Source organism: Bos grunniens, chromosome 16, assembly GCF_055505025.1.
Source record: "Bos grunniens cultivar Pamir isolate PY7600 chromosome 16, Bosgru_T2T1.0, whole genome shotgun sequence".
In the NCBI taxonomy this organism is placed as follows: Eukaryota; Metazoa; Chordata; class Mammalia; order Artiodactyla; family Bovidae; genus Bos; species Bos grunniens.
In genome coordinates this window covers 8,792,053-8,811,601 of record NC_141180.1, presented here as the reverse complement: position 1 = coordinate 8,811,601, position 19,549 = coordinate 8,792,053, and the positions used below count along the sequence as shown (strand labels likewise).

Here is a 19,549-nt window from a genome sequence, read left to right as displayed (position 1 = left end):
GCAGTATTATTGTTCCTCTTTTACAGATCAAAACACTGAGTCCCAGGAATGTTAAGTGACTTATTGGAAGTGGCAGGCAGACAGTGCCTGAGGCAGCTCTAGAAGGAATCATTCATCTTTCTTATAGCATCATTGTTTCTCCAGCCATTGTGACTTAGCTTGTAGAACTGTTTTCATCATCCTTTAAAAAAATCTCTCATTATGTGCTAATGGATAATAGAACTGGCTTTGTTCTGGGGCATTTGAATATCTGGTATCTGGAAAATAGAACCGAGACAGGCCTTAGATGCTTTGTTGTCTACCTCTCCTTCCCTAACGTGGTATAAAGAAACAAAAGCAAGTGGATTTTCTCAAAGATTTAAGGGCAGAACTGATGAACCCCTAAGCCCTTTGACCCCCGTGTCATGCTTCTTATACTCTACCTTGAAATGACCTTCCTTGTATTACCATTCTCCAGAGAAGCACAATTTCCCAGTGGAGATTAAATAAAATGTTACAACAACAAGAACAGCATCTATTTTGGCTAACAGCCATGCTGCCACATCCAAGCAGAATCACAGGGCAAAGGACAAGCTAATTCTGTTTCAAGGAAGGGCAGTGTTTTCACCTTTGTCAGTGGTTTAGTTGGAGTCACAGGTGGGGTAACACACACACACACACACACTCTCTCTCTCTCTCTCTCTCTCTGTGCCTTTTGTAAAGTATTAAGTCACTTTCCATGGAATATCACTTTTGATTCTCATAAGCCAGCAAAGGAGTGCAGTGTCTCCATTTTAGAAATTCAGGGATTAAGGATCTTCAGGTTAAGTCATTTACCTACATTTAGTAAGAGGCAGCTCAGGGACTAGTCAGCAGTTGTTACTGGTTTGTTCATTCAACAAAGATTTATTGAGCATATTTATTGAATGCTGGGGATATAGTAGAAAGCAGGAGATCCTCTTTACCTTCAGTAAGTTACATTCTAGTGAGTCTGGGTCCCAGGACCCGGCTCTAATTCCACAGTGTTTCCTGGCTACAACTCTTATTTAGATCTGACATTTTATTTCTAAAAATGTTTAAAAGATTCCTGGTCTTGGTGGGACTTAAATCTAGTTTAATTTTCTTTTATATATCCTGAAACCATTTGAAAGAAATTACCTTTTTTTTTTTTGCTTAGCTGTAAGTAGTCAGAGGGCATAATTAGCGCCCCGGATTGGATTTGATTTTGACTATCATCATTTCAGATCCTTCTACTGACTTTGTGGCCACTTAGGCAAAGCCAGCCTGTTTCTCTTGATATTCATGCTTGAAAAGTGTTGTTCCAGAATATTTTTTGATGGTTGCTTAAATCTGTAGCACTTACTGTCAGAATCCTCGCTGAAGCAAATAGATCTGTCTTAGGGAGGCTGTCAGATCTCAGTGCCAGGAAACTACAAAAATATTACCGTAAATGGTACCATTCTAGGCAGAACATATGTTTTAGTGTTCGTAAACCTATATCAAACAATTGTAGGTGCCAGTTAAGAACCCATGCATGTTAGCAGGAGTGAAACATGACACATTTGGGTACAGATTTATGTACATGTATAATTTACAGATTGCTAAATCAGCTGTGTTTTTGTACGGCGTTAAGTTGGTTCAGGTTGTTGATGTAGGTACTTAGCAAACAGGATGAGAGCCGTGGGTAATGTTGCATCTCCTCAGAAAGTGTTGAGCCATGGGAATATTTATGAAACAGAAAACTGATTAAAGTCCCATATTGCTCTGAACACAGAGTAGGTGGTAATCTGAATTATTACCAGTTCAACACAACTGTTGTTGTTTTTTTTTTTTTTTTCCCTTGTAATATGTTCGAAGATAATCCTCAACCTTGGCTCAGTTCGCTTTCTCTGAAAGACTCACAGGTTTAATCTATTGGCTGACAGTAGCTGGGAGATTGAGAAGACGAAGCCTCTGATTTAATGTAAGGCAACAAGTTTTCCAAACTCCCTGACTTTTATGAAATCCATATATTTTAATAACCTATCATAAAAGAATAGAAGCCTTTGAGGAACATTGTGATAAATGGACTCTTTGGCTTCGTTCTTTCCAACACTAACTCTTCACTGATGATTGGACTCCATTTGGCAGTGGTTTCTTCGGCATTACCTTGAAGCTCCCTGTTTCTTCCCTGCCTCTTTATTTTTGGTTAGATAGTTAATGGCTTGTAAACAAACGTTTAAAATATACGTGAGTTATTTGTTCAAAGAAGCTGCAGTGTGTGGGCTTCTCATTCCAGCGGCCTCTCTTGTGGAGCGCGGGCTCTATGCACGCGGGCTCAGTAGTTGTGGCTCACGGGCTTTAGTTGCTCTGTGGCATGTGGGATCTTCCTGGACAAGGGATTGAACCTGTGTCCCCTGCATTGGCAGGCAAATTCTCATCCACTGTGCCACCAGGGAAGTTCCCCTGTTCCTTGTTTTTTTAAAACTTTTTTTGGGTTTGTTTTAAAATAATAAAAATGCACATGAAATCACCGTGTGTAGATTAATACATTTCTATAATGTTCTGTCACCACCTTAGTGAGATCTTGCCAGCACTCCAGGACTCCTGGGACCTTCCTGTTCCCATCTTCATTAGTTCCCAAAGGGAGATATCTCCTGAGTTCATGGTGACCATAATTTCTTCATATTCTGCCCCATAATTTCACTTGTTTTGCATTCTGTTTTGAGCTTTATATGCATGGGACGTACAGCATGGATCCTTCATCAGCTGATGACTCCTCCGTGCTGCTGTTGCATGTGCTTTCATTGTTAATTTTTCACTGCTATATAGCACTTTATGGAATGACCACACTATGCATTGTATTTATCCATTCTACTTTGATGGATACCCCCCTTATAGGGAGGGCAAGGAGAGGTGGAAGAAAGAGACAGCCCACTCTCGACTGGTAGGTGGCAGCTTTAATAAGTGAGGGAACTCATTGGGTTTGTCTTGGGCACTGCAGTGTGAGTAGATCTCCACACCCACCTGCCAAAACTTAAACGTTAAAAAGAGGCCTTTACTGGATTCAGTCACATATTCACTCAGATCAGGGGTCCCGAACCTTTGGGATCTGATGCCTGATGATCTGAGGTGGAGCTGATGTACTAATTGAAATAAAGTGCACAATAAATGTAATACGCTTAAATCATCCTGAAACCATCCCCCCTCCACCTGTAGAAAAATTGTCTTCTACGAAATCAGTCCCTGGTGCCGAAAAGGTTGGGGACTGCTAGTCTAGATGGTCTCAACAACACCCTCCTCTCTCCTTGGGATGGCTCCTACTGTGGGAGTAGTGGGCAGAATGTACATCCCAAGGACAGGGGAGGGGTGAGGCGCCTCTAATTGTTTGGGTCCAGCTCAATGGTCAGCTAGCGGTCACATCCTCTCACTGACCTCCTCCAACCATGTGTGAGTTGTTTGCAGACTTTTGCTGTTAATGCTGCTACAAATATTTTTCATGTCTTTTGGGCGTATATTGAGCGTGTACATAGGATGCCTCTGTTTAACTGTGGCAGATGCTGCTAAACAGTTTTCCAAAGGGCTTGTATCATTTTTCACTCCCTCCAGCAGTGTATGAGAGTTTTCAGCACTCCACAGCACACCCTTGTCGACACATGCTATTTTATCCTTTAATAATGGCACTGCCCAAACAATCTAGTAACCAATAAAGCAGGGTCACTCAGGGTCATGTTAATGGTGAGCACGTGATCAAACTGAAATGAAAACAAAACTTGCCCTTGTCCTTTGGGAGGTTTCACTATCTTCTTGTTGTTCAGTTGTTCAGTCGTGTCTGACTCTTTGTGACCCCATGGACTGCAGCACGCCAGGCCTCCCTGTCCCTCACCCTCTCTTGAAGCTTACTTAAACTCATGTCCATTGAGTCAGTGATGCCATCCAACCATCTCATCCTCTGTTGTCCCCTTCTCCTCCAGCCATCAGTCTTTCTCAGCATCAGAGTCTTTTCCAATGAGTTAGTTCTTCGCATCAGGTGGCCAAGTATTGGAGTTTCAGCTTCAGCATCAGTCCTTCCAATGAATATTCAGGGTTGATTTTCTTTAGGCTTGACTGGTTTGATCTCCTTGCAGTCCAACGGACTCTCAAGAGTCTTCTCTAATACCACAGTTCAAAAGCGTCAGTCCTTCAGTACTCAGCCTTCTTTTCATTGTCCAGCTCTTGCTATCTACTCTGTGTTTAAATATTCCTGTAGTGTGAACTCCCGCACCATGATGGTAAATGATAGGAAAGACTCGCACAGTGAGAATTGTGTGCAAAGGACACATGCAAGTGTGTGTGTGAGAGACTCATTTTCTCAAATGGAAAAACTCTGGGGACATATGTAAGAATTCAGGCTGGAAGTGAGAAGGGACTAGGAGGTGAATGACATGTTTATTTTAGGGAAAGAAAGAAAGTGACTGAAGTGGGGGCAGTGATATCATGGAGGAATCAAAACTCAAAGACAGACTGAAAAGCTAAGACTAGCCTCCAGCTCAGCTTCACAGATGTGGTGGGCCCCCTCTGTGCGTGATGCTGTGCTTGAGCCTGGGACTCCCAAAATGTGCGTGATGTTTGTGACGCTGCGGCTCATTGCAGAGGGATGAAGACCAACATGCGTTGCAAACCTCAGCAAAGATTTAAGAGATGCTATGCCGACTCAGTACTTACCACACATTTTTTCCATTATAAACGTCTCACCCAAACTTATTCTTAGATTTTATAGCTCATTCTTTTTTTGTGAGATTGGATATGGGATGCCCAGGTCCCTTACGTCAATTTAAAGGGGACAACTGCAGGATGTATGAAGCTTGGTTTTGATGTGGTGGAAGTTTTCTTAATAGCCTCTCCCTCCTCTGGGATGTCCCATTGCACTGTCCTCTTTGGCACGTGGTCTCGGGTTGCTCACCCGCTGCTGTGCGATTCCAGCCTGTCTTAGATGTTGGGCTTTGTCTGATGCCCCGGCTGCTCTCTGTGCAAGTACAGTCTTGCTGAACAGATTGCAGTCTGGCCAACTTTGGCGTCTCCCTCAGTTCTCATGGTCTCTATTCTAACAGTCCTGTGTGGCTGCTGAGGGAAAAAACTACTTACAGCTCTTTTGATTAGGTACTAGAGAATTATGCCACTAATCAGAATCTGTTTGCTTACTCATCCTAAGATTGTTCATTCTATCAATTAAAATGACAGCTCTTTCTATTAGTCTTATGTTGCATAAAACTGATGTTCTGAAATTGAGTTAATCTTGTAATTATTAATGTTAATTATTAAATGAGAGTGCCTCAAGGCTCCCATTCCTCATAGCTTTTTAAAGGGTCTTGGTGACATCAGTTCAGTTCATTTCCTCAGTCGTGTCCTACTGTTTGTGACCCCATGGTCAGCACACCAGGCTTCCCTGTTCTTCACCAACTCCTGGAACTTGCTCAAACTCATGTCTATTTGAGTAGATGATCAAACCATCCCATCCTCTGTCATCCCCTTCTCCTGCCTTCAGTCTTTCCCAGTATTAGGGTCTTTTCCAATGAGTCAATTCTTTGAATCAGGTGGCCAAAGTATTGGAGTTTCAGCATCAGTCCTTCCAATGAATAGTCAGGACTGATTTCCTTTAGGATTGACTGGTGTGATCTCCTTGCAGTCCAAGGGACTCTCAAGAGTCTTCTCCAGCACCACAGTTCAGGAACTTTTATAAAGAAGAGGAATGGCCTCTAGTTACTTCCTTCTTTCCTTACAGCAGTGATGTAGGAACCCGCCACCAGCATTCTCAGAGTGCTGGAATTAGCATCTGAAAGATGATACTATTTGGACAAATTTTACCAATATTTATCTACCGCTTAACTTCAGTTTCTATTAAGAATGAATTTGGAAAGCGTATTTAGACTAGAGCTTTATAACTGGCGAAGAAAATATATTTACTTCATCTACATGGATTTTTATGTTTTGATTTTCTTTATTTTTGTTTCCTCTCAGCATTATTGGGACTGAATTGATTAGCATTCTATGCTGCAATCTTTAAGGTTGTGCTTTGACCACCTACAAGGGCCAGTGTACTGCTTTATCTTCTGTTGTGCTCAGTCGTGTTTGACTCTTTGCAACCCCAAGGACTGTAGCCACCAGGCTCCTCTGTCCATGGGATTTTCCAGGCAAGCATACTGGAGTGGGTTGCCATTTCCTACTCCAGGGGATCTTCCCAACCCAGGGATCACACCTGCGTTTGTCGCATCTCCTGCATTGGCAAGCAGATTCTTTATCGCTGGGCCAGTCTTTTTTCTTCTGTAACCTGCTCTGCATCCTGGGAGGGTGACCTATGTGGATTATGTCTGTAGGCTCCCTTGCTTCCTGACTCCTGGCTGGCTTCATACCACTGTGAGATGGGGAAGGAGGAGGGGGAGATTGTAGTATTTATTCTCTAGTTTCCTCCCTGCAAGGTCATCATTGTAGCCTATCTGTTTTACTTTGATTAAAGGTTACATCTGCAGCTCACTCTCTTTGCTGATACTGCTAAGTCGCTTCAGTCGTGTCCGACTCTGTGTGACCCTATAGATGGCAGCCCACCAGGCTCCCCTGTCCCTGGGATTCTCCAGGCAAGAACACTGGAGTGGGTTGCCATTTCCTTCTCCAATGCAGGAAAGTGAAAAGTGAAAGTGAAGTTGTTCAGTCGTGTCCAACTCTTAGCGACCCCATGGACTGCAGCCTACCAGGCTCCTCCGTCCATGGGAGTTTCTAGGCAAGAGTACTGGAGTGGGGTACCATTGCCTTCTCCATCACTCTCTTTGGGTTTGGCTAAACCTTGCAGTTTGCAAAGGTTACTAATGCTGGGGGTCCTGCACTGTCCCTGAGTTTTTCCCCCATGGTATGCTGGGGCAGGTGCAGCTGGCTGGTATCAATACTATCTCTCAAGATGTGGTTATGCTCATCTTTTCTGTATTCCTAGTTCAGGGAACTTGGTAGCTTGAACTCTGCCATGTGGGAATATTTACCCCTCAGAAATTGTCAAATGATATAAATCAGAGCTTTTTCTTCTCAAGAGAGTTGGTTTACCACCTGACCCATGCTTTTCTTAATAGTTCCTTGATTAAATCCTCTTCTAATTACACGCTTAAATGTGTCATTATTTACCTGCCAGGACTCTGACCATAGAACCTGTTACCCATTCCCTGGACAAGTACCTTCTCAGTAGCCTGTTGTCCAGACCAGTATCAGTCGTGGGCATGACCTTGGTGAGAAGGTATGAATTCAGATTCTTCTCTTCAACAGAAAGAAAAATACCTGTGTTCTGCCTGGTGAAGGTAGCATGCACCTGTCCTTGCTTTGCAGCTCAACAACTTGGTCACCTACAGGCTTAATGAGATATTTTCATGTTCTTTGTTCTTTTTCCATCTTTTTCCACTTTTCAAATTCTCAGAATTCAAAAAACATTAGAAGCAAACAAATACTTGTTAAAAGCATCAATTATAATCACTGGTTATAACCATGACTTGGGCAAATTAAAAAACCTTTCTCATATGTGTGTCTGGCAGTGTGCCAAAGATTGCACACGTGTCATCTCTGATCTCACTAAGACTGTTCTGTGAGCACTCTCACTATTCCGTTTTACTACTGCAGAAACTGAGGTTTAAAAAAGAGATTAAGTAAAATTGCCTTCATTTAATTTCTAGTGGTAGAACCTCTAGGAACTTGATAGGAATGCAAATTCTTGGGGCAAATCTTATTTCTGATGGCTCAGTGGTGAAGAATCTGCCTGCCAATGCAAGACACGTGGGTTTGATTCCTGGGTTGGGAAGATCCCCTGGAGAAGGAAATGGCAACCCACTCCAGTGTTCTTGTCGGGAGAATCCCATGGACAGGGGAGCCTAGTGGGCTGCACTTCATGCAGTTACAAAGGAGTTGGACATGACTTAGCAATTATAACAACAAGCTTATATGTAGTGAATCAAAAACTCAGGGGATGGGGCCTTGTTATCTGTGTTTTACTGAGTTCTCCAGGCACTTCTGATGGATGTTGCAGTTGGCAGACTACTGCTTCTGAGCCAGCCCCATGTGTTTCTTTACTTGAGAGGTAGAGGCATGGCTGCCAGGGTGTTTGGATGGAGGGTATGTGTCAGAGGGTGAGTGGGCTTTTTCTCTATTGACTTTCTATTGGTTTCCCAGTTTTTGCTCAAATCCCATTCCTGCCTTAGATAGTAGCTAACAGTTCTCATTAGCCCCTTCCTTGTCCAAATCCCTTTGGAATCTTAAAATCATGGCTTCCTCTGCTGCATTTCATCCTCCACTTGTCCTTCATCTTCCAGAAACTTAGCTCTTGCCTACTGGTGACCCTTCCCTTTGATGTTGTGGGAATATCCCTTTGAATTTTCCAGCCATCATTCAAGGATGAGGAAGTAAGTACATGTTCTTGATCTGCCACTTTGAAATGATAGCTGATGGTTTTTAAAGATGGAGGAGGTTCTAATTTTTAGTCATTCTTCTGTCAGCTAAAATCCCCTTTGATACTTTTCCCACCTGGCTAGGTCATTCAGGGGTTGTGCTCCTGCCTGACTTCATTCACTGTGCCGCTTTTCTCTGTTACTCTTGTCAAATGATGAAGCTAAAGCAAGTTAGTAATGATGTTGATGTCCTTTAAGGGAAAACAATCCATGGACTGTGGGAGTGCAGGGCTCACCTGTGGTGGAAGAATATGCTTTCCAAGGGATTTGGGGCAGGAGCGAGGTTTTTCTTTTTTTAATGATTTTATTTATTGGCTGTACTGGGTCCTCACCTGGAGAAGGGAATGGCAACCCACTCTGGTCTTCTTGCCTGAAAAATCCCATGGATAGAGGAGCCTGGTGGGCTACAGTCCATGGATTCGCAGAGTCAGACGTGACTGAGCGACTGACACACGGGGTCTTCATTGCCGTGCAGGCTTTTCTCGAGTTGTGGGGAGCAGGGGCTACTCTGTACTTGCGGTGTGCAGGCTTCTCATTGTGGTGGCTTCTCTTGTTGCTGAGCCCTCCAGGGCACACGTGGGCTTCAGCAGTTGCAATTCTCATGCTCTAGAGCACAGGCTCAATAGTTGTGGTGAATGGGTTTAGCTGCTTTGCATGTGGGATCTTCCCAGACCAGGGATGGAACCCATGTCCCCTGCACTGGCAGGTGGATTCTTTACCACTGAGCCACCAGGGAAGCCCAGGAGTGAATTTTATAGAGCATTAGGAGAGGCATCTCAGACCCAGAGCATGTTTGGCTGGCGGGTTGGAGATTTCCTTTTAAGGCTGGCTGGTCCTATTTTCTAGGGTCAGGTGAGCCAGCTCTGGCCGAATTGGAGAACTGTGGCCAGTGTCACAGTGAGCTGTTTCCATCACTGGAGGCTGACTTAGGTTGAGATCTGTGACATGGGCCACTGGGGTGGCCCCTGTTCCCTGGGTCCCGATACAGGAATTAACTTTGTCATTCTCTCTCCTAGCTTCTCAATGCCTGCCTCTCACTTGTCTCCAGCAGTGCCTTCTCTTGGAATGTTCTGGTTTTCTTCTCTGTATCTCTCTCTGGCCCTTAATCTATCTTTCCTGTACCAACTCTGAGGGCTTTGAGCTCTCTCCTCACTGTCTCTCTAGATGTGTCTGTGGGTCTCTAGCTTGGGGCTGCTTGCTCTTCAGTTCCGGCTCATTCTGTGTTGGCTCCCTTTGCCCCTCACCCCTGCTCCATGCCCCTCTGTTCGCACCCTGTCTTCTCTCCTTTCCCCATCTCTCTCCCTGATCGTCTCTGTGAGTTGCTGCCTGCCACTGATCGTCTCTGTTGTCCGACTCTGTTGCTGCCACCTGTCTTGATCGGTCTCTGTCATCTCTCTCCATCTCTCCCTGTTGCTGTCCGTCTTTGTCTGTAGTCTCTGCCTCAATTTATCCGTCTCTACCCGGTCTGTCTGTGTGTGCAGTTCTCCCCTCGTGTTGCCTCACTGACTGCCTTCCATGTACCTGGCTGAGGTTCCCATTTCTCTCCCAGGACGGCCTTTCTCCGCCCACTCACCAGCATACATGTGGTCAGCTCTGCCGACCTCTCAGCTTCAGTGTCTTGGTTTTTGTTCTGGAGGGAGAATCTGTTGGTCCAGCCCTGCCTGTGGGTTGTTCAGCCGGTTGTTCTCTGCTAGCATAGTCTGCTGTGTCTGGGTCTTGGATAGAGGAGCAGGATGTAGAGTTATGTGATATTACAGATACAGATTAAGCAGGGAAGTTGAGCAGAGCTTTCCAGTGTACAGAAGTGTCCCCTGTACTCCTATCATGCCTAGGACAAAGTGGATACTCAGAGGGAGAGGGTGGGAAGATTTGGGATAATGGCATTGAAACATGTATAATATCATGTATGAAACAAGTCGCCAGTCCAGGTTCAATGCACGATACTGGATGCTTGGGGCTGGTGCACTGGGACGACCCAGAGGGATGGTATGGGGAGGGAGGAGGGAGGAGGGTTCAGGATGGGGAACACGTGTATGCCTGTGGCGGATTCATTTCGATATTTGGCAAAACTAACACAATATTGTAAAGTTTAAAAATAAAATAAAATTAAAAAAATGCAAAAAAAAATAATAAAGTTAGCTGCTCTGAGATTTCTTCCATTCACGCTGATGCTATACTCTGTCCACACTGAGCCATTTGCCATGAAAGTAGTAAAATAACACAGGAGGCAAATGTAAAACTAACTCAAAAAATCTTTTTCTAAAATTAAAAAAAAATCTTTTTCTGTGCCATTCAATATTTTTATATTGTTTACTTTGAGACAGTTTTTTTTTTTTTTTTTTAGTTCTGGAAATCAAATTTTTGTGTTACTCAGTGATGGTCTAGTTGTTTTGTTTAAAGTGCATATATTATGTTCAGATGTGCATTAAGAAATTATTATGACTATAAAAATGAGAATAAAGCACCTGACTGATTAATTTATTGCACCATTTTTTAAGCAATTGATCACACAGATAAATATTTCTTAGCAGTTATTCAACATATCATTGACCTCTTATTTATTAAGTAAAATATATCATTGAGTAATGAAAAAGTCTGTGTTTCTGAAACTATTTCATGTATATCCTCATTCACTTCCATCCTGCTTGTGAAAGGGATTCATGTATTTTTTATTGTTTTAAAACCCTTTAATTTGATGCTGAGTGAAGATGGAAGTCAGACTTTGGAAACCATGTGCTTAGGCGTAACCATCCAGTATGAAGTGTCTGAGTTTGCTTTTGAAATTGATATCTCTTTCCCCATTGTAATTTACTGACTTAATCAAAATGTATTACTGTAGGATATTAAAACCAGAGACAAAACAAACAACTATTGAATCTCTTAGGAGTTTGGTTCGTGTAGTGCAAAGATTGGGCCCTTGACAATTTAGAAGAGTCATTTTCATGGAATTTTATTGCTGAGAAACTGCAATACAGCCACAGAATGACTTTTGCTGATATTAAGGCTTTAACTGTACATACTGACTTTGCTTCTTCGCATCCCTTCCTCTCCTTTCTCCTGCTGCTGCTGCTAAGTCGTTTCAGTCATGTCTGACTCTGTGCGACCCCATAGACGACAGCCCACCAGGCTCCCCTGTCCCTAGGATTCTCCAGGCAAGAACACTGGAGTGGGTTGCCATTTCCTTCTCCAATGCATGAAAGTGAAAAGTGAAAGTGAAGTCGCTCAGTCGTGCCCGACTCTTAGCGACCCCATGGACTGCAGCCCACCAGGGTCCTCCGTCCATGGGATTTGCCAGGCAAGAGTACTCCTTTCTCGTAAATATTACCAAATCTTTTGATCTGTCTGTTTTATTTTAAAATTTTATCAATTTATTTATTTAGCAATCATATCCCATGCGTGTGTGACTGAGGCCCTGTGCACTGAAATATTAGTGTTTCTTAATGGGAGGCAGGGCCTTTCTAACTCACAATCCCATGCTGTTTTCACTGCATGAGTTTTATATGAAAGAGTGAAAGCACTCATTGGAAAGCACTTTGGAGTTATTGGGGCCTATCAGCGTCCTCTGCCCTCTCATGCTCGGTTCAGAAGGAGTGCGCCTGTAAGTGAAGACGAGGCAGTCTAAGCCACTAACTTGCTGTTGTTGTTCCGCTGCTAAATCGTGTCCAGCTCTTTGTAACTAACTATCGTGGGCCAAAGTCCCCCCATTAATGTCACTTCAGGTGCGATGGAAAGACCCATCCCTGTCTGCCTCCCCTACCCACCACAGGGTAACAGTTTCCAAAAGTTACAGATTCTGAGCATCAGGTTAAGAATTATTCTATCTCTATTGTCCTGTCTTAAATTCAAACATACTGAGAGAGACAGTACTTTAAATAACTAACAGAAAACTCTGAATTTGTTTATAAGACAACTCTTTTTCCACAATAGGAGAAATAAATTGACTTAAGTAACAGAAAGCTCAGAAAAGAGAGAAAAGTACAGAAAGAGGGGATGAAGTATCCCGAACTTAATCTGCTTCACAATGTTGCTTAAGCCAGGCCTTAACTATATTATGAACATTGTTGTTGACATATCATAATATACAAGCAGCAAAATCATCTACTAGCTGTAGGTAAAAGATGACTAGTGCCAAAGAGAGTATAAAGATCACTTGTCATTTCTAATTGAGTCGAGAACTTTTTTGGGCTACTGATATTTCATAGACAATCTAGGGAAAATTGCAATTCATGTGAGTTAATAAGGTGGTGAAAACAATGAAATGGGTAACATCAGGCTATGTCTGGTACTGGTCTAAGTGCATTCATTCATTCATTCATCAAACACTCATTCTGTACTATCTCCTATGTGTTAAGGTGATGTTCTAGATGTTGGAGATTCAGTGGGAAAGGAAGAACAGGCTCTTGCTCTCATGAAGCTTGCATTCTACTGGGGAGGCAGATAATGAGCAAACATCTAGGCGCCTAACATGTCAATGATGTCAAGTGCTTGCAGAAAGTAAGAGAAAAGGAAATGGGTATTGGCAGGTGAAGTTGGTTTTCTTTTAAATTAATCGATTGATTGGATATCTGTAGGAAAGGAACTACGATCGGCAAATATCCTGCATGCATGCTCAGTGGTGTCCAACTCTTTGCAGCCCCATGAACGGTAGCCCGCCAGGCTCCGCTATCCATGGGATTCTCCAGGCAAGAATACTACAAGTGGGTTACCATTTCCCACTCTAGGAGATCTTTTTGACCCAGGGATCCAACCCACATGTCCTGTGCATTGGCAAGCAGATTCTTTATCACTGAGCCACTTGGGAAGCTCCCAGATAGCCTGAGTCCTACATTTGATTAGGTGTTTTTTGTTTTTATAAAAATTAATTTCTGGTATAGATTTTATTTAGGTTCAGGCAAATAAAATCATTGTTTCCCAGTCTTTGTCTAGTGCTTCATGCCTTTTGTCCTCATCATGTATCTCAGTCTTCTATTGTTCTAAAAGGAAGAAAAATGTATTAATATTTTTACTCAAACCTGCTTTCTCTAAGAGTGCTGATACCCTTAGTAATCTACAATGTTAAGAGTGTCCTGAGGATGTGTTCTCTTCTAAGAAAAATATTCTGAGTTATTAGAAGCATATGGTGAAATATTTACTGTAGCTCTCTAAATAATCAGTGTTGGCAGAGAACAATAAATTTGTATGAGTGGCTCGCTGAATGCAGCTTTTATCTGTGTAATTGCCCAAACTGAGTCACTTTTCTAAGTCATTGCTTTAGTTGGTTTCTCCTTTGTTATTTGTGGTAATTATGATGAAAAGCAATTTTCTAATAATTTCCTTTTCGAGTGTCTCTGTGTTATGCTTTATGGGCAAATGGTAGGTTCGGGATGCTTTTGACACACCTGACGACTGCAGCGTGGCTTGGCTCATCACCCATCCCCTGAAGAAGCCTTGATGCTTGGGGGAGGAGAGCTTTCCAATGTTGAGAGGATGTTTTATTCCACCAACTGGAGGAAAACTGTGTGTGGGCTGAGAAAGGTTGAATTTAGGAAGCCTTACATTTAATTGCATGCAGTCTTCCAGCTAAAGACCCTCAGGGAGTAAAAAGGCATCTGAGGGAGGCTGTAGAACCGGGTTGATTTGCATCAAAGACCTGGAGACACTGGGAAATTTCAGATGAGAGGCAATGAATAAATCATGGCAAGGGCAGCCAGGCTGAACCTCCACGTTTTACCGAACAGTATGGGAGGGACTCAGTTCAGAAAATAGGAATTTGGAGGCAGGCTTGGGGCTTCAGCTGGGCCACTGGCTGGCTGATGGGGAGTTACACATTCTACCTGAAAAACCTCTATGTGTGTGTGTGTACACACAGACACACACACAAGATACATATGTATATGTCAAAAGCATATGTCTTATCTGGATTTTATTGACTTCACAGGCACATTTAGGCATTTTCTGTATATATAAATGGAAACACCGATATGTGATTTATTGCTACTGTAAAATCCCCTGACAGGATGTTTTTACATTAATACTGCACATCACGCATGTATGCTAAATCGCTCAGTCATGTCCAACTCTTTGTGACCCCGTGGACTATAGCCCCCTAGGTTCCTCTGTCCACGGGATTCCTCAGCAAGAATACTGGAGTGGGTTGCCATGCCCGCCTCCAGGGGATCTTCCTGACCTAGAGATCAAACCCGCGTCTTTTACATCTCCTGCCCTGACACGCAGTTTCTTTACCGCTAGCGTCACCGGGGAAGCCCACTGCACGTCATATCCTATCTTCACATCCAAACAATTCCACTGACAAGAGCCGGTACAACACGGTTCACCTAAATGTGAGTGTCACTTCCCACTGAGTCAGGTTTGGGAGGGGTTGCTACTATTTTTAAAATGACCCAGGCTCTACAGAGTCCATCATTTGGAGAAGTGATATTTCAAGGTGATGGCTGGTTGATTACTCCACGTGGGTGTGAGACCTGCAGGTGGCTGAGGTGTCACCTGACTCATTCTTTGTTATGAATCCAGTTACGTAGAGCAGTGGTCCCCAACCTTTTAGGCACCAGGGGCTGGTTTCACAGAAGACAGTCTTTCATGGACCAGGGAAGGGGGGATGGTTTTGGAATGATTCAAGTGCATCACATTTATTGTGCACTTTATTTCTGTTATTATATCAGCTCTACCGCAGATCATCAGCTAGTAGATCCCAGAGGCTGGGGACCCCTGACTTAGAGCATCAGATTTGATTGCTGCCAGAAGCATGGCAGTCTTGTAGCTTGCTCACACAGAGACTCACAGAGCTGAAGTGACTGACCCGCACAGCTCATCAGGGACAACACTTCCATTTGAGCCCAACTTGTTGTTGTCTCCAGTGTTAGTCTTGCAAATGGTGCTCTGGGCACCTAGGGATTGCTGGGGAGGGTGAATTAATAAGGTGGCACTTACCCCTCATCTTCCCACTGGCTTTCTTTGTTGATTGGGTTTGTTGATTGGGTTGATTGGGCTCCTTGGTGCTTCTACATGTCATTTCAGGGCTTCTCACTAGGGGACCTCTGCTTGTAGGGTCTCCATATGACCTCTCCACTAGTGTAGCTGGACTTCTCCCATAGCAGCTCAGAGCTCCCAAGAGCATGGAAGCAGAAACTGCTGGACCTTAATGCTTATGGAAGTGGAGTGACATCCATTCTATTGCAATGTGTTGGTTAGAGCATGTCACAGACTCACCTAGATTCAAGGGGACAAAACAAAAGCATGAACTCAAGGGCCCTGATAACTCTGAATCTGATTTTGGTCCCTGTACTCTTGCAACTCTCCCTTGCCCTCACCCCTCATGTCATATATATGAATCATACAGAGTGTACCCTTAAAGGCTGGATTCTTTCTCTTAGCATGCTTTTGAGATTCATTCATGTTGTTGCATTCGATGACCACACACACACACACACATACACACACACACACACACACAAACATACCTCCACATACACGAAAAGCATGAGTGCAAGGAGCCATGGTTTATCAGGGGCCACCAGTAGAATCTCAGCTGTTTATAGTGATGCTTTGACTGTACCAGCTACCATAGAATTGAGAGTCTGACACAGGTAAAGGACTGGTCTTTCTAAAAATCATTTTTTTTTAAGAAGAGAGAAAGTGAAAAGGTCTGGCAAGGCATTGTTGGTGTTCTGGAAGGGATTGTGTTGTCTCTTGCTTTGTAGGGAGTTTGTAAAGACTCTTAGCAGTGTGATTCAGTAGTGCCAGGAGGCAGGAAAGCAAATGACCTCTCAGTGCCCTTTGGGATATTAGGGGTTTGATCCCTTTCGTATGTTGTATGTGGCTTAGTCGCTCAGTTGTATCTGACTCTTTGCGACCCCATGGACTGTAGCCCGTCAGCTCCTCTGCCCATGGGATTCTCCAGGCAAGAATACTGGAGTGGGTTGCCATGCCTCCTCCAGGGGATCTTCCTTACCCAGGGATTGAACCCAGGTCTTCCGCATTGCAGGCAGATTCTTTACTGTCTGAGCCACCAAAGACCATTTTATCCTCATTGGAGACTGGCTGAAGGAGCCAGATGAAGGTCAAAATACAATATCAGCTTTTTTATTGTTAAACTAGATTGGAGAACAAGGCTGTGCCATCTGTCTCCCTCCTCAAGCCTAGGCTTTGGCTTCTAGGCTGTGAGTTACTGACCTTCTCCTAGGTCACAAATCTGGAGCTGATAGAGCAGGGGGCTGGCAGGACCCATCACAGGTGGGATGTGTGTCTTATGAGGAGACAAGTAGCTCTAACTCAAGCTCTGTCTTCTCCCTACATACTGGGCTCAGGCTAGTTTGAGGGGCCAAGACACACAGTGGATGCCTCTTGCTCTTGAGATGCCTACTGATAGCTTGATGAATCTACTTAGGGAGATATAAGTGAGGGAGATGGAGAAAGGAGGCAAAAGTATTCATTACAACATTTCTTTCTGGGGGTGAGTGGACACCTCAGTGAAAGCCTAGGTGTAAAAGGAGAAGTGTTGCCTTTATAAAAGCCTTTTATTAAAATAGAGGTTTATAGAGTCACTGTATTCTGCCAGACCTAGAGTCCCAGAGTACCTCCAAGGACTCTGAGGGAGTCTCAGAATTTGTAAGCTCTGGTTCTGCTGATTCTGTTAAAGATTGTTGCAGAATGGTTTACAGTGAAGAACATTGGCTTTGGTGCTTGTGATTGTAAATTTTATGTGTCAACTGGGTGATGGGATGCCCAAATACATGGTTAAACATTATTGTGGATGTTTCTTTGAAGGTGTTTTTAGGTGAGTTTAGCATTTAAGTCAGTAGACCTAGTAAAGCAGGTTGTTCTCCCTAATGTGGGTGGGCCTTATCCAATCAGTTAAAGGTTTGAATAGAGCAAAAGACTGACCCACCCCTGAATAAGAGGGAATGCCTTACTGATTTTGAGCTGGGAGATTGTTTTTTTTCCCCTTGCCTTTGGGTTTGAATAGAAACATTGGCTCTTCTGTGGTCTTGCTCCTGGCAGCCTTCAGATTGGAACTTACACCATCAATTCTCTTATTTCTCAGGCCTTTAGACTTGAAATGGAACTATACCATTGGCTCTCATGGGTCTCTAGCTTGCCAACTATAGACCTTGGAACTTGTCAGCATCCATAATCACATGGGCCAGTTCCTTATAATAAATCTCTGTCTTTCTGTCTCTCTCTCTCTCCTATTGCTATCTCCTATTGCTCCTGTTTCTCTGGGTAGCCTTGACTACTAGAGTATTAGATATGAGACAGCACCTACTCTATTAGACGTGTGACACAGGAAGAGTTCCTTTGATTTGCTAAGTTCTCTTTGTTGATGTTATTGTTTAGTCTCTAAATTGTGTCTGACTCTTTTGCAACCCCAAGGGCTGTAGCCTGCCAGACTCCTCTGTCCATGGGATTTCCCGGGCACAAATACTGGAGTGGATTGCCATTTCCTTCTCCAGGGGATCTTCCTGACCCAGGCATCAAACCTGCATATCCTGCATTGGCAGGCAAATTTTTTTCTGCTGAGCCACCAGGGAAGCCCCTAAGCTCTTTCATAAGATCTATAAAAATTGGTTAATACTTGTGCCTTGCGCACCTCATGGGTGAGTATTAATACATGTGGTCTTGATGGTGATGATGCTGTCTTCATAGATATAGAATGTCAGATATCCTAACATTTCTCAGTTTAAAATCTCCAAATCTCTTAGATCCAGATCTGGTCAGTTCTGTGTGTGTGTGTGTGTGTGTGTGTGTGTGTGTGAGAGAGAGAGAGAGAGAGAGAGAGAGAGAAAGAGAGAGAGAGAGATTGTCCATGTCATGCAGCTTGTGGGATCTTAGTTCCCCCACCAGGGCCTGAACCTGGACCCTCGACAGTGAGAGCCTAGCATCCTAACTGGTGGACCGCCAAGGGAATTTCTCAGGTCTGGTCAATTCTGATGCAGTCTCAGGAGATTATATATTTTTAATATTTTCTCCATGCAGTGGCTTACTTTCCCAATTAAGTTTTGCTTGGCTTCAAAATAAATTTTCATTTATTGAGCTTGGAAAATGGTAAGTAATCCCAGAGTCATTTATGGTTGGATGTGGATTGCACATCTCTGCATTTGGCTAGAAGACCTGTATCACTTCCTTAGAGCCCACTTATTTGGCATCTTAACCAGTGGGAATACAGCCAGCCTCCTAGAGGGATTAAGGAACCTTGGCTTAGCAAAGTGCTATCATGGAGTCCTTGCACCAGAATTTATGCATGTTTGTTTTTTCAGGAGATTCTAAGTTTCTGAGCCTGTCTATTCTTATGACAGATATACTTTTAGAGGCACAATGGCAAATTTACTCAGACATACCTAGGTTCACTTCTGTATTTTAACAGATTCTAGTTCCCTCACAGGCTCCCACCACACTGACTGGCAAGGGGAAATCAGTTCTGGGAGGACTCTGAAGTTTCCAGTTAGCATCTCAAACTCTTCCAGTTTAGGTGGTCTTTTGGGGTAACTTGAGCTTCCCTGGTGCCTCAGATTGTAAAGAGTCTGCCTGCAATGCGGGAGACCCGTGTTCTATCCTTGGGTCAGGAAGATCCCCTGGAGAAGGAAATAGCAACCCACTCCAGTTTTCTTGCCTGGGAAATCCCAAGGACAGAGAAGCCTGGCAGACTATAGTCCATGGGGTCGCAAAGAATTAGACACGACCAAGCAACTTCATTTTTGGAGGTAACTCAGTTGATTAGTGTTTAGACGCTCATTCTACCCATAGGACCTATGTTCTGTCTTTGATGGAATAGAACTTGGTGCTCTGCCCCAACCCTGCATGCTCTGTGTGTATGTGTGTATAAAACTTGATCTAATCGAGGCTCTCACTGGCTCTGTAGCTCACCCCTGATAGTTTGCTGAGCCCTCAGGTTGATCTTAGGCTTGGACAGTATGAGGTGTGGTCTTTATCTCCATGGTCATCACTGACATGATGGTGACAACCATCTGCTTAGGCAACTACAGCAGAAGTGGAGCAGTTGGAACCTTCTAGGTGCTGGCAGGATCAGCACCTTTGAGTCACCAGTGTAGAATTCTCTCCCATCACTGAGTCTCAAAAGGGATCCGGGCACAACGTCTCCCCTCTCCTATCATTGTGTGGAAAGAAGACTGTTCTAGAAATAG

At 43.7% G+C, this 19,549-nt stretch overlaps 1 protein-coding gene across 17 annotated transcripts in view; it reads left to right on the top strand.

Moving 5' to 3' along the window:
• KCNH1 (potassium voltage-gated channel subfamily H member 1) overlaps positions 1–19,549 on the top strand; it is a 436,030-nt gene that overhangs the window by 3,287 nt on the left and 413,194 nt on the right. The window lies entirely within an intron of this gene.